This window comes from Podarcis cretensis (genome assembly GCF_951804945.1).
Source record: "Podarcis cretensis genome assembly, chromosome: 3".
Classification (NCBI taxonomy): Eukaryota; Metazoa; Chordata; class Lepidosauria; order Squamata; family Lacertidae; genus Podarcis; species Podarcis cretensis.
Window position 1 is genome coordinate 114,161,992 of NC_137172.1, and position 14,524 is coordinate 114,176,515.

The 14,524-nt window shown below is 42.4% G+C and overlaps 1 protein-coding gene across 4 annotated transcripts in view; it reads left to right on the top strand.

Moving 5' to 3' along the window:
* Positions 1 to 14,524, top strand: part of LOC307212652 (uncharacterized protein) — a 230,559-nt gene that overhangs the window by 92,688 nt on the left and 123,347 nt on the right. For all 4 annotated transcript variants that reach the window (XR_013837041.1, XR_013837042.1, XR_013837043.1 and 1 more), the window contains exon 3: positions 7,314 to 7,482. The gene's annotated coding sequence lies outside the window, so the exon portion shown is untranslated. The remainder of the gene's footprint in view (positions 1 to 7,313; positions 7,483 to 14,524) is intronic.

Here is a 14,524-nt window from a genome sequence, read left to right on the forward strand (position 1 = left end):
TGTGTGCTACAACTGAAGTCTCTTCATGGAAATTTGCATTTGCTGGCAAAGTGTGGCAACTTCAGTCAATCATCAGTGGGAAGTGGGTGTCATTAAGATAATGTCTAATCCATATGTTGGAGAGGGAAGTGGCTGTATGACTAGACAGTGCATATTTCCAAAACATAGATGCAAAAGTTAGACATCTCCCTGCCTTTCCCCCCTATTTATAGAAGCTTTAAAAAACTTTTCCAGCTATCCCTCTACCTGCTGTTCTTCTTAATGACTTCCCTGGATCCTTGCCCTGAGACAGGCCACAGCTGCTTAGCTATGTAGCTTCTGCAGTTTAAGAAATCTTTAAGTATGTGAGCAAGGAAAGAGCGGGATATTAAGCAGGGCTAGTCTGATGTGTGACAGGCGATTGCTATATGCATATTGAAGGATTGGTTTGCGTGCAGCTAGTTGATGTAGTGACACTCTTTATAGGCAGAGTTGATGTGGCTAGATTTCATGTCATCCATATTGGCTCAGGGGGGCTGAGGGTTCAAGCATTTCCATGGCAATTCCCTGCTCTGTTTTAAAAACATATCTCATATGAAATGCATTTGCTCCCTGATAAGGCAATGTGCCTGTTGTCTTTGTCCGTAGAGTTTTCTTGGCTGGGATACTGGAGTGGCTTGCCGGTTCCTGCTCCAGGTGGATCACGTTTGGTCGAAACTCTCCACTATGACCTGTCCACCTTGGGTGGCCCTGCATGGCATAGCTCATAGCTTCTCTGAGTTATTCAAGCCCCTTCACCACAGCAAGGCAGTGATCCATGAAGGTGAAAGAGGAGAGTGCAAAATATGGTCTGAAGCTCAACATCAAAAAAACTAATACCATGCCCACTGGTCCTATCACCTCCTGGCAGATAGAAGGGGAAGAAATGAAGGCAGTGAGAGATTTTACTTTCTTGGGCTCCAGGATCACTATAGATGGTGACAGCAGTCACGAAATTAAAAGACGCCTGCTTCTTGGGAGAAAAGCAATGACAAACCTAGACAGCATCTTAAAAAGCAGAGACAACAAAGGTCCGTACAGTTAAAGCTATGGTTTTCCCAGTAGTGATGTATGGAAGTGGGAGCTGGACCATAAAAAAGGCTGATCGCCGAAGATTTGATGCTTTTGAATTATGGTGCTCTTGAGAGTCCCATGGACTGCAAGAAGATCAAACCTCTCCATTCTGAAGGAAATCAGTCCTGAGTGCTCACTGGAAGGACAGATCGTGAAGCTGAGGCTCCAATACTTTGGCCACCTCATGAGAAGAGAAGACTCCCTGGAGAAGACCCTGATGTTGGGAAAGATGGAGGGCACAAGGAGAAGGGGACGACAGAGGACGAGATGGTTGGACAGTGTTCTCGAAGCTACCAGCATGAGTTTGACTAAACTGCGGGAGGTAGTGGAAGACAGGAGTGCCTGGCGTGCTCTGGTCCATGGGGTCACGAAGAGTCGGACACGACTAAATGACTAAACAACAACAACAAGGCAATGTGTGTTTGTAATATTCAGAGTGATGTGTGCTGACATAGTTTATTGCATTCTGTGAAAGGGTACTGTTGGTTGCTTAGAAATAGAGTAGGAATAGGTGACCTCCCAATTTGTTTTTTTAAGCCTCTCACAAGAAAATAAGCCTTACCTTGAGAAAGGGGAAGGAGGTGGCAGAGGGCAGAGGGCAGGAGAAGCTCCACAAGGCTTCTTCTCAGTGGCAAATGTTACTCTCCACCACTGGAAAATGTTACTTCCCCCTTGATAATGGGACTTACCTATAAGCCCATTGAATTTCTCCTTTGTTTCAAATGAAGCACAGAGTGTTCTGCTGTATTTCCTGCAAAGCGATCAGATCCTGCAATAAATAATGTGCAAAGCATGATATCTGCTATGGTGGAGTGGTTCTGCAGGATTTGTGCTGCTTGCTAGTGAAGACCTGCAAATCTGCTTACTACCAAAGATAATTTTGGAGATGGAGAATATATTTTTTTCTGGGTCTTTCTAAAGTTATCCAGCTCTATTTTTATCTCCAGTTTGACTTCTGTCAGTGTATGCTACCACCTGATTTCTGGAGGGTTTATTTAAGAATTTATGAAATGTCTTCTTCTGGTAAAGGATTTCCTCTCCCCTCTCTTTCTTGAAGGGCAGCAGAAATGTGTAGACTAAGAACTTTAGCATCCCCTTATAATTTATCCTGAGCTGGGATGATCCTTGGTCACTGAATAAAGTGCAAGTCAGCTTGTTGTCTGCAATAGTCTCTCTACTTGAAATAAACACAAGAAAAGAAAAGAGTTTATTTGCATACCCAAAAGGAACTCAATCCCGAATAACAAAGTTGAGTGTGTGCAGACTCTGCTAACCCAGAAATAGTACCTCAGGTTAAGAACTTTGCTTCAGGATCAGAACAGAAATTGTGCACCGGTGGCGTGGAGGCAGCAGGAGGCCCCATTAGCTAAAGTGGTGCTTCAGGTTAAGAACTGTTTCAGGTTAAGAACGGACCTCCGGAATGAATTAAGTACTTAACCTGAGGTACCACTGTAATTGGTTTAATTGACACTGAAATGGGAATGGCTTTGTGTATTGAAGAAGGCTTTAACATGGAGCTTTTCCTTGGGGCTATATTGAACCCAAGAAGAACACTCTGAGCTCTTGCTGAGTTGATAAGTAACCAATTCTTGTTTTCTGCTAGCTATCATTTGAGTGTTGTAACCTTAGATCAGGTGGCAAAGGTATTGAGCTGCAAATTTGCCATCTTGAAAGGGTGGTGGCTGATAGTTTTTCTCTGAACTCCAATGAACACAAAAGGCTGTCAAATGGTTCTCCGAGAGTTACATAGCCTGAGGCCAGTGAAGGCTGGGATGCAGACTGTGGGGGAGAGACACAATTTGGATTTTCGGAATTAGCTTTTACTTCTAAGATGCTGAGCCTTTGCTGCACAGCACAAGACATAGTATGGATATTTGGGGCATATTGTCAGGGAACTGCCATCGGAGCCTAGGGTGGTGGCAAGGCTCCCAGATGACGCTGGAGAGGGAACCAGCAGGGGGAGAGGGAGAGCTTCCGCTGAAGAAGGAGAGGAGGAGGGGGCGTCGGAGGGAAGGCTCAGGGACACTTCCAGCGAGACCAGTGCAGAGAGCTCAGGACCTCCCCTTGGGACACCCACTCTGCGCAGAAAGCTTTCGTGCAGGGAATCTAGGCGGAGACTCAGTGTCAAGGAGCTTTTATGTTGGAAGAAATTCAGGAAACGCCCACTGACGGATTCTGCCAGTGATTGAGACACCCACGAAGTCAGGGCTGTCCGGACAGGGAAAGTTTTAAGCCAACTACTCAGCTTGGAGCGGTTCAGCGCTTACGCACAAGCAACCCCATATCCCATTACACATATCATTTGATGTATTTTGCTCTGTTTTTTAAGAGTTCTGCAAGTAAAAGTTTGAAAAATATTTTTATGGGTCTGGACAATGTTTATTTTAAAAAGGAGTCAGTTCTTATGAATCCAATCACTACATCTTAATGTTTTAATGTTGTATTTTAATCTTGTTTTTTAAGTTGTATTTTAATCAACTTGTTTTTATTATTGGTTGTTAGCTGCCCTGAGCCCGGTCTTAAGTTGTTGTTGTTGTTGTTGTTGTTGTGCAATATTGATATCAGCAGCAGTTTTTTTTTACCACCTGAAGAAGTACAGCCTAGGCATAGTTTAATCCACCTCAGTGAGAACGAGTTAGGCCTTATATGTGCCTAACTCAAGAGATATTCATTTGTAGTATCTGTATCAAACTTTATTTTGGTCACAGACCAGTATATGGATGCATTTGATTCCATTTCCACATATAGTATTTATTTTCATTTACAATTAGAAACTTTTCCAAGACTTGGGAGGGTATCCATAGATGATTACAATTAAGGAGGCATCAAATAATATGCAGGATTGCATAGGACAATAATTATAAATTGTATAGGACAATATTACCCCCCCCCAATCCCATTAATTTAATATTCCCATCTGGTATCCAACAGTAGTTGCCATGGAAACTTTTCCACATGGAGGTTTAAAAAGCAACTCCCTGTCTGATCACTGGGGTGAATTAAAGAGATGTAAATGCCTTATAAAATGCTAAGCAACATTATGGTCTTTGCAGAAGAATTGGATGTATCTTTTTTTATATATATAATATTTATTAAATTTCAATTTAACAATAAAAATACATAGGTAATAACACAATCTTTTCCAAAATCCACATTTCATATTCATCTTTGGACTTCCTCACAACCCTTGTTCCTGCTTTCTAAACTCATAAATTTTACCAGCAAATTATTAACTTGATTTAATTCATATAATACAATTTTTCAATATTAATATCTCAAATTTTAAAATTTAACATACTCTTATTGAAACTTAATTATAAAATATTACTTATCCAAAATTTTTCTTTTCATCTTCCAATTAAATTTAAATTTGGATGTATCAGTCCACAAAGAGTTCCAGCTGTGGAGGCTATGCGGCAGGGGAAAAAACACCTCTTGGCCTCAGCATTGATTGTCTGCTTCTGAAGTCCTAGATCAAGCAAGCTGAAGATCTTGACCAGATGTGTTCTTCTGGCCAAACACTCTCCCACACAACAAGGTCTCCTATCAGCTTGACAAATCCAATAGAAACTAAATTTGTTCCCGATGGCCAGAAGGAAATAGTACATAGCAAAGGGAGAACATTAGAGTCTTTCAAGTCTTCTCAAGTAGCTGCTTTGCCCCTGAAAGTGAGCTGGCCTGTTCTCTCACCACAGGAAGTTTAGCAAAATCAAATTCTTGAAAAGGTCTCTTGCCATCATGCCACAAGGCGGGACCCCAAAACACTGTCCCCATGCAACTCTCTGGCACAGAGCAAAACGTGACGGCAACCGAAGCGCAAACACATTAGGAGAATTTAAGCACCAAGAAGGAAATGTGCTGCCCCCACTTGCTCCCACCATCTAGTACTGGAAACTTATCTCTATTCTGAGGAAGGAAACACATACAGGGTGATGCAGGCACACAAACATGGAGAAAGAGATTTCCAAAACAAAACCCTCTAGGGGGTGTCAGCCTCATATAACTTCACAAAATATGTTTAGACAATAAACTCTCTGTGTTTACCCCATCACAAAGAAACAGCTCAATTTAGCTCAATTCAGTGTAGAATTGAACAAATACCCTCTTTCAGTCATCCCTGTGTGTTACGAACAGTATGAAAAACTCTGCATACACATTCTGGATAGGATTCACCTAACCAGCCAGGTCAATGGAAACACTGTGATAGGATGTCTGCTTGTGCGGTGGAGCCTCTGCCCCTCTACTTCCCCCTTGTGCAAATAAACTGGGAGGAGGATCAGGAGAACCCTCAGATTCCTAATCCCAAGCCTGCTATTTAAAGTAAAGGTAAAGTGACTCTGGGGTTGCGGCACTCATCTCGCTTTATTGGCCAAGGGAGCCGGCATACAGCTTCCGGGTCATGTGGCCAGCATGACTAAACCACATCTGGCGAACCAGAGCAGCACACAGAAACACTGTTTACCTTCCCGCCGGAGCGGTACCTATTTATCTACTTGCACTTTGACATGCTTTTGAACTGCTGGTTGGCAGGAGCTGGGACAGAGCAACAGGAGCTCATGCTAAATCTAAAATATTTATCCCAGGTCATACCTGTCCTGGATCAGAATTGACTTTATGCCTCTGTTGTTGTTTAAAACTTTTAGTGGAACCTTGGTGGCTGAATGCAGTCCATTCCGGAAGACCATTTGACTTCCAAAACATTTGACAACCGAGGCGCAATTGCCAGTCGGCAAAATTCCATTGAAAAAATGGAGAAACACGCTTCGGAAGCCATTCAACGTCTGAGCTGAGTTCGAAAACAGAAGCATTCACTTCCAGGTTGTCAGTGTTCGAAAGCCAAAACATGACTTCCGAAGCGTTTGACAGTCGAGGTTCCGCTGTATACGTATTTGTAGATGCTTTTCAGAATGGTTTTTGCAGGCAATTGTTTTAACTGCTTTATAAATGCTTTTATGTTGTAAATCACTTTCAAGACGTCATATGGGAAGCAATTAGTAAATAATAATAATAATAATAATAATAATAATAATAATAATAATACAGTGGTGCCCCGCAAGACGAATGCCTCGCAAGACGAAAAACTCACTAGATGAAAGGGTTTTCCATTTTTCGAGGCACTTCGCAAGACGAATTTCCCTATGGGCTTGCTTCGTCTTGCGAGTCTTGCGAGTTTTTTCCCTCCCCCCCCCTTTTTCTAAGCCGCTAAGCCGCTAATAGCCGCTAAGCCGCTAATAGGGGTGCTTCGCAAGACGAAAAAACCGCAAGACGAAGAGACTTGCGGAACAAATTAATTTCATCTTGCGAGGCACCACTGTAGTAATAATAATAATAATAATAATAATAATAATAATAATAATAGCTCAAGATTGAGACTGGAGCTAAATTTCCCCCCTCTGCATTATAATGTTCTTTTTCCTTCCCCAGGTAGCCCAGATGAATTAGGCATTAAAATCTCCAAGTTTTTTATATGAAGGGTATCACAAGGCTGCTTCTCTTCGGTTTTCGAGCTACCAAGAGGCATACCATCCCTTACTAATACGCCCCAGCAGCATAGACTATGCTCTGCCACTTCAAAGCCAGCTGTAGTCAATAAAGAAGGGAAATGGCTGACAGGGATAACCCACATTGAAATGCATTTGGGAAGTCCTCAATCTTTAATTCTGTATATATGCATCTGACTTCAAAGCAGAGCTGTAATCTGTCAGATACGCCTTCACCTCTGCAAAGAGGAGAGAGAAAATCCTACTGTCAGTCAACGTGATAATTAGATACCACAGTTGTGCATTCAGCATAGTGCTTGCAATCCTTGATCATATGCTGCAATTAGATGCGCAGGCCACATCACCCCATGTCTTTAATTATGAACCCTATCGGGGAAAATGAGAAGAAAAGACACTTCCCGCCCCCCCGAGGATAGAGGATGGGAGTTCTGACTGCTTTTGGCGGGGGGGAGGGTTAAAACATTGAGTGCAAATAACAATAAGTCTTAGAACATATCAGGAAGGTGAGAAATGTCATACATAAAGTCGCAATAGCTCAAGTAATAAAAGTGAAAGAGCTATAGCAAGTCTGACTGTTGAACTGCAAATGAGGTCTTTTGCTTTTGTAGTGTATCAATTTAGTAGAAGGGGGGAGGGAGAGAATGCATCCATGTAGAAAATATTGGGAGCCATGCATCAGTGTTGTCCCCTGTGGCTGATATAAGTGTTGTGAAATTTCAGACATTTGGCATGGAAATCGGACACCAAGGGTGTTGCTGCCTTCACTGGGCTTGTTCTTCTTCTTTAGGCATTCTGGAAATCCTTGTTTCATCAAGGACTCCTCTTAATCAAGTAATCTTACCAAGAGCAAACAGAGGAACAGGATAGATGAACAGATGAAGCCACAGAGGTAAGGGAAACAAACAGTACGACAAACACAACTCTTGGATCTGAATTGCAGACCCTCCAAGTGTCCCCATATTCCAGGGACAGCTCCAGATTTAAAGAAGCCATCCTGGTTTATTATTTGATCCCTGAATGTCTTGCTTTTCCTTAGGATGTGCCTATTTTCATCAGAGCAATGATGGAGGGTATGGTTAAGGTAAAGGGAGCCCGGACTATTAGGTCCAGTCATGGACGACTCTGGGGTTGTGGCGCTCATTTCGCTTTATTGGCCGAGGGAGCCGGCGTAATGGCAAACCAGAGCAGCGCACGGAAATGACGTTTACCTTCTAGCCGGAGCGGTACCTATTTATCTACTTGCACTTTGACGTGCTTTTGAACTGCTAGGTTGGCAGGAGCAGGGACCGAGCGATGGGAGCTCACACTGTTGCGGGGATTCAAACCACCGACCTTGAGAGCCAGTGTGGTGTTTTGGTTAAGAGCGGTAGATTCGTAATCTGGGGAACCGGGTTTGCGTCTCCACTCCTCCACATGCAGCTGCTGGGTGACCTTGGGCCAGTCACACTTCTCTGAAGTCTCTCAGCCCCACTCACCTCACAGAGTGTTTGTTGTGGGGGAGGAAGGGAAAGGAGAATGTTAGCCGCTTTGAGACTCCTTAAGGGGAGTGAAAGGTGGGATATCAAATCCAAACTCTTCTTCTACTCTTCTTCTTCTTCTGATCAGCAAGCCCTAGGCTCTGTGGTAGGATGCCCCTATTTTCACTGGTGAAATTTTGGAGGGTATGAAGCTATGTGACTCCTAAACCAAGTAGATACATAATTTTACAACCTTTAGAAGACATCTGAAGACAGCCCTGTATATAGAAGTTTTTTAATGTTTATGTTTTTATATATGTTGGAAACCATCCAGAGTGGTTGGGGCAACCCAGTCAGATGGGTGGGGTATAAATAATAATAAATTATTATTATTATGGAGTGTTATTGTTTAGTCGTTTAGACATGTCCGACTCTTCGTGACCCCCATGGACCAGAGCACGCCAGGCACTCCTGTCTTCTACTGCCTCCCGCAGTTTGGTCAAACTCATGCTGGTAGCTTCAAGAACACTGTCCAACCATCTCATCCTCTGTCGTCCCCTTCTCCTTGTGCCCTCCATCTTTCCCAACATCAGGGTCTTTTCCAGGGAGTCTTCTCTTCTCATGAGGTGGCCAAAGTACTGGAGCCTCAGCTTCACGATCTGTCCTTCCGGTGAGCACTCAGGGCTGATTTCCTTAAGAATGGAGAGGTTTGATCTTCTTGCAGTCCATGGGACTCTCAAGAGTCTCCTCCAGCACCATAATTCAAAAGCATTGATTCTTCGGCGATCAGTCTTCTTTATGGTATTATGGAGTAGGAAGTCCCTATTTTCATCAGAGACATGTTGGTGGGTGTGGAATTCAGATGAGTGATATTAATGAACATGTGCACAGAATTCAGTTTGCTGGGAAATGCAATTCATGATTTTTTTTGAAAAAACTATTGATGGGATTAGGAGTTTTCCATTGGTGGAGGAGTTTTCCATTCTACCACTGGAAACACATTATCATCTCTCTGGATTCCATGGTGAAGAGCCTTTAGAAACAGGCTGTTAGTGGAAAACTGTTTCCTTCATGCTGGTACCATGGCTTGCTACTGTTGTTGCGTCACCCATCAGTACTTGACTTTTCATAGAAGTTGTAGAGTTGGAAGGGACCCTAAGAGTCATCTAGTCCAACCCCCTGCAATTCAAGAATCTCAGCTAAAGCATCCGTGACAGATAACCATCCAAACTCTGCTTAGAAGTCTCCAAGGAAGAAGAGTCTACCAGGTTCCAAGGGAGTCAATTCCGCTGTTGAACTTGCCATCAGAGAGTAGGAATCTCCTTTCTTGCAACTTTCTCAGTAAGCTAGCCTAGAATCATAGAATCATAGAGTTGGAAGAGACCACAAGGGCCATCGAGTCCAACCCCCTGCCAAGCAGGAAACACCATCAGAGCACTCCTGACATATGGTTGTCAAGCCTCTGCTTAAAGACCTCCAAAGAAGGAGACTCCACCACACTCCTTGGCAGCAAATTCCACTGTCGAACAGCTCTTACTGTCAGGAAGTTCTTCCTAATGTTTAGGTGGAATCTTCTTTCTTGTAGTTTGGAGCCATTGCTCCGTGTCCGCTTCTCTGGAGCAGCAGAAAACAAACTTTCTCCCTCCTCTATGTGACAACCTTTTATATATTTGAACATGGCTATCATATCAAACAACCCAGCTAACGATTGAGGCACACGATATGCCCCTTTAAGTAACAAGGATAATAAACAAACTTCTTGAAATACAGATTTTTAAGAGCTGAGATCAGGGATTCTGTTAGTCATATTTTAGTTCAAGTATAAGGAGGAAAACAGCCTCACTTTTACTACTGCTAACGTATTTACTCACTGTGTTCTCCAACCACCACAAGGTGCGTTTACTTTTCCTTGGTATAGCATCATTGTTGCATAAGCAATATTTTCAAGACAGGTTCAGTTGAAACTGTGACTAACAGTTCCACTTCAAGTCGTTAAGTGTGTGGGGTGGGGTAGAGAAATAATATGTCTCCCTGGATTTGGGAATAACTGACTGTTAATTGGTGAAAGGAGGAAAAGTAAAATTACATTATATTAAGACAATTTACAGGACAAAAATTTTAAAAGAGGGAAAGGATTTGCTGAAACAGACAATCGACCTTGAACACAAAAAAGGGAGGTGTGAGGAGGTCAAGGAAATAAGCTAATGAAAGAACAGAAAGGAGATTTGATGCTTTTTTTCTCTCTCTAATTATGTTCTTGTTTAATGGGTTTTATTTTTCTGTTTTTTTTCCTTTTTTATTTTATATATTGTGGTGTGTTGCTTGGTTTTTGTTTAACGTGGCATGTCCATTTTTTCTTTTTGTAATTCTTGAAATTTTAATAAATATCATTTTTTTTTAAAAAAAGAGAAATAATATGTCTCCCCTTCACTTGGACCACAGAGGAGTACCTCACATCAGATTGTGACAAGACTGATGATCTGTGGCAATGGATGGTGCAAGTGAATAACCAGTTTTATAGCCTTGTAAATGTGTATCATATTTTACAGACTAACAGGACAATATAGGTCCCTGAAATATGTCCGGGGAAATCTGGATTTTCCATAAAAATAGGCCTTTTTTTGCAATTTTGCCAAAAAAAGCTCAACAACAGATAATCACTGTTTGAAATATGGCAAGCCTACTTGAGGAAAAGTGATTGGGGGCCACGTCCTAGTGGCAGGAGTCAGGGGCAAGTAAAAAATAGGTGGAGCAGCCTCTCTCTCCCCCCCCCCTTATATATTCATTCATTATATACACATTTACACACTCACATGCCCAACCCTTCCCACTTTTAGAATAGATGGAATAGACCATCTATTCATTTTCAATCATTTTCTCTCTCCTTCTTTGGGTTTGGGGCGGTTTTCCCTGAAGGAAGTGGAGGACCAGATGTGGTATAGATGCCATAGAGGTAGAAAGGAAACGGGAAGCGAAGGTAAAAAAAAGTGAAGGATTTGTGTAAAGTGACACAAATGCGGGTGGTTGGGGGTCTGAGGACGGGGGGCAGCGGTTGTCATTTGCTAGTAATCTGGGCCTTCATTTTGACATCTTGCCTGCCGTTTCTGTTAAGAAGTCGAATTCCTTTCACCTTTTCTGCTAGCCAAGAAAACAGATTTAAACTGTTTTACACTAATTGGTATTGCTTTGATGAGGGCAAATGGAAGCCATGCCTCCTTTTCATTAACGACCTGTTAAAAACAATTAAATCAGGGTTATGTCTGACAGGTAGGCTTAAAAATACCTTCCCCCCTTTAAAAAAAAAAAGATGATAGATTAAGAACTATCATCTTTTCCCTTCCCCTCTTTCTTTTTCCTTTCTCCTGTGATGAGGCTGCATTTTAATGTTTTAATATTTTAATGTTGTATTTTAATCTTGTTTTTAAGTTGTATTCATTCAACTTGTTTTTATTATTGCTTGTTAGCCACCCTGACCTTGGCTGGGGAGGGCGGGGAATAAATAAAAATTATTATTATTACTATTATTATTATTATTATTATTATTATTATTACTGGCAGAAGCTCTTCCCAAACCCCAGTTCAAGATGAATTATCACAGGCAAGACTAGTTTCCTTCTCCCGGTGACTCCTTTGTTTGGAGGATAGATAGAAGGGCTCTCGGGAGGTTTGATTCAAACAATTATGTACACAGGTGGTTTTCATAGCTTCTTTTAAGGTAAGAACCAGAAGCTTAGTTCTCACTCAGATGGTCAGTACTGTTTTTGAGAGATGAAGTCTCTCAATCTCAGTAGAGCTGGTGTCCAAACCAACATACGAACTAAAACGCAGCTATCCCTTTCTGTTCACACATCTCTCAATTTTGCAAAGCAGCTCTCCAATGGAAAAAAATAAAAGGGTGCAAAAATGTTTATAGTGCAGGAAAGTATTTGTAAAAATGCATATATACGAGAGGACATAACATACAAAGGTACAGAGCCATGGTGAAGCTGGTAGACCATGCTGGTAGACCATTGGGAATGCTGGAATGGTGGCAGTGGTTCCTCCAGTACAACCATACAGGCCCAACCTCACCAGTGCCAGGTAAGAAGCACTGGTGCTGCTACTGAATAGAAAACTGATGGACTATGCTAGAAGGACCATTGTCTGAAGATAGGATCTCCCTGTGTTTGAATTTTGCAACATAAAACATGGATCTCCCCGTGTTTGAATTTTGTTGTTGTTGTTTAGTCGTGTCCGACTCTTTTAAAATATATATATATATATTTATTAGCTTTTCAACACGGAAAAAGTTACAAAAATAATGAAAAGAAAATACAAACAGATGCAAATCCAGAAAAGAAAAGAAAAAATAAAAACAGTTAAAAATAAATCCCTCTTTCTATTATCTTACCGCTCTTTTACTTATTTTCATGACTTCCTCACACCTCCCTTTTTTGTATTCCAGTTACAAATTGGTTCAGCAAATTCATATCCTCTTTGTTTACTCTTAAGTCTTTATCTTCACATCTTATAACTTCAAATTTTCATCTAATATCAATCCATTTTTACATATCCCTATTTTATCTTATTGCTAAGACCACTTCATTTCATTCCAACATCATTAACATTCAATAATTTTACAGTGTTTCTGTAAATTGTCTTTAAATTTCTTCCAATCTTCTTCCACCAACTCTTCTCCCTGGTCTCGGATTCTTCATGACCCCATGGACCAGAGCATGCCAGGCACTCCTGTCTTCCACTGCCTCCCGCAGTTTGGTCTAACTCATGCTGGTAGCGTCAAGAACACTGTCCAACCATCTCATCCTCTGTCATCCCCTTTTCCTTGTGCCCTCCATCTTTCCCAACATCAGGGTCTTTTCCAGGGAGTCTTCTCTTCTGATGAGGTGGCCAAAGTATTGGAGCCTCAGCTTCAGGATCTGTCCTTCCAGTGAGCACTCAGGGCTGATTTCCTTCAGAGTGGATAGGTTTGGTCTTCTTGCAGTCCATGGGCCTCTCAAGAGTCTCCTCCAGCACCATAATTCAAAAGCATCAATTCTTCAGCGATCAGCCTTCTTTATTGTCCAGTGTTTGAATTATGCAAGATAAAACATGGAAACCCAAAACAGTAAAAAGCTGTATGTTTCAGGGCTCTCTCTGTTGCTCTTTGGGGTTTGTTTCAGCTGGGCAAACACCACGTTAACTCTGAGCAAAGTTGAGTACCTTCACCAGCAGATCCACCTGTAAAGAGATGCCTTCAGAGGATGTCCCTTCTTCTGCGCACAGCAACAGAAGGGCAGGAACACAGTGTTTGCTATTGACTCTTGAAAATGCCTACCATCAGCCATGAAGGCTTGCCATATGCTGTTAGATCTAGCGCTTGATAGTAGGCTTTGGGGCATAGACCTTTTTCCTGCTGGGACAATACCAGAGAACAGAAACTTCCATGTCCCTCTCTCTGATATCGGTATCTATATTTCATTGAGCTCTTATTCCAGATGAATCTGGTTATGAAGATCGAAGAGCAATGGAAGAGTCATCCTAGGAAGAAGTAATAATAATAATAATAATAATAATAATAATAATAATAATGGTAAAGGTACCCCTGCCTGTACGGGCCAGTCTTGACAGACTCTAGGGTTGTGTGCTCATCTCACTCTAGAGGCCGGGAGCCAGCGCCGTCCGCAGACACTTCCGGGTCACATGGCCAGTGTGACATCGCTGCTCTGGCGAGCCTGCACCAGCGCAGCACAGGGAACGCCGTTTACCTTCCCGCTATAAAGCGGTACCTATTTATCTACTTGCACTTTAAGGGTGCTTTCGAACTGCTAGGTGGGCAGGAGCTGGGACCGAAAGACGGGAGCTCACCCCGCCGTGGAGATTTGAACCGCCGACCATACGATCGGCAAGTCCTAGGCACTGAGGTTTTACCCACAGCGCCACCCACATCCCCCAATAATAATAATAATAATAATAATAATAATAAATTTTATTTATATCTCGCCCTCCCTAGCTGAAGCTGGGCTCAGAGCGGCTAACATCAAATGTATAATACATTAACATAAAATCAGACAATCAATTAAAATACATCCTCAAATCAGATCAGGATCAGAATAAAATCCAATCAGATGGCAACCCGCAGATTAGGGTTGGGGACCTTCAATGCTCACCAGGCCCAACTGTTTGTCCTGAACTTATATGGGCCTGTGAGAAAAATTGGGAGGCCACTTTCATGCAAGTTCTTATGAAAGGGGAGAGGGAGTCAGGCTGTGCCCTGGCCAAAGGCCTGGCAGAACAGCTCCGTCTTGCAGGCCCTGCGGAAAGATGTCAAGTCCTGCAGGGCCCTAGTCTCTTGTGACAGAGCGTTCCACCAGATCGGAGCCACAGCCAAAAAAGCCCTGGCTCTAGTTGAGGCCAGCCTAACCTCCCTGTGGCCTGGGACCTTCAAGATGTTTTTATTTGAAGACCGTAAGTTCCTCTGTGGGACATACCAGGAGA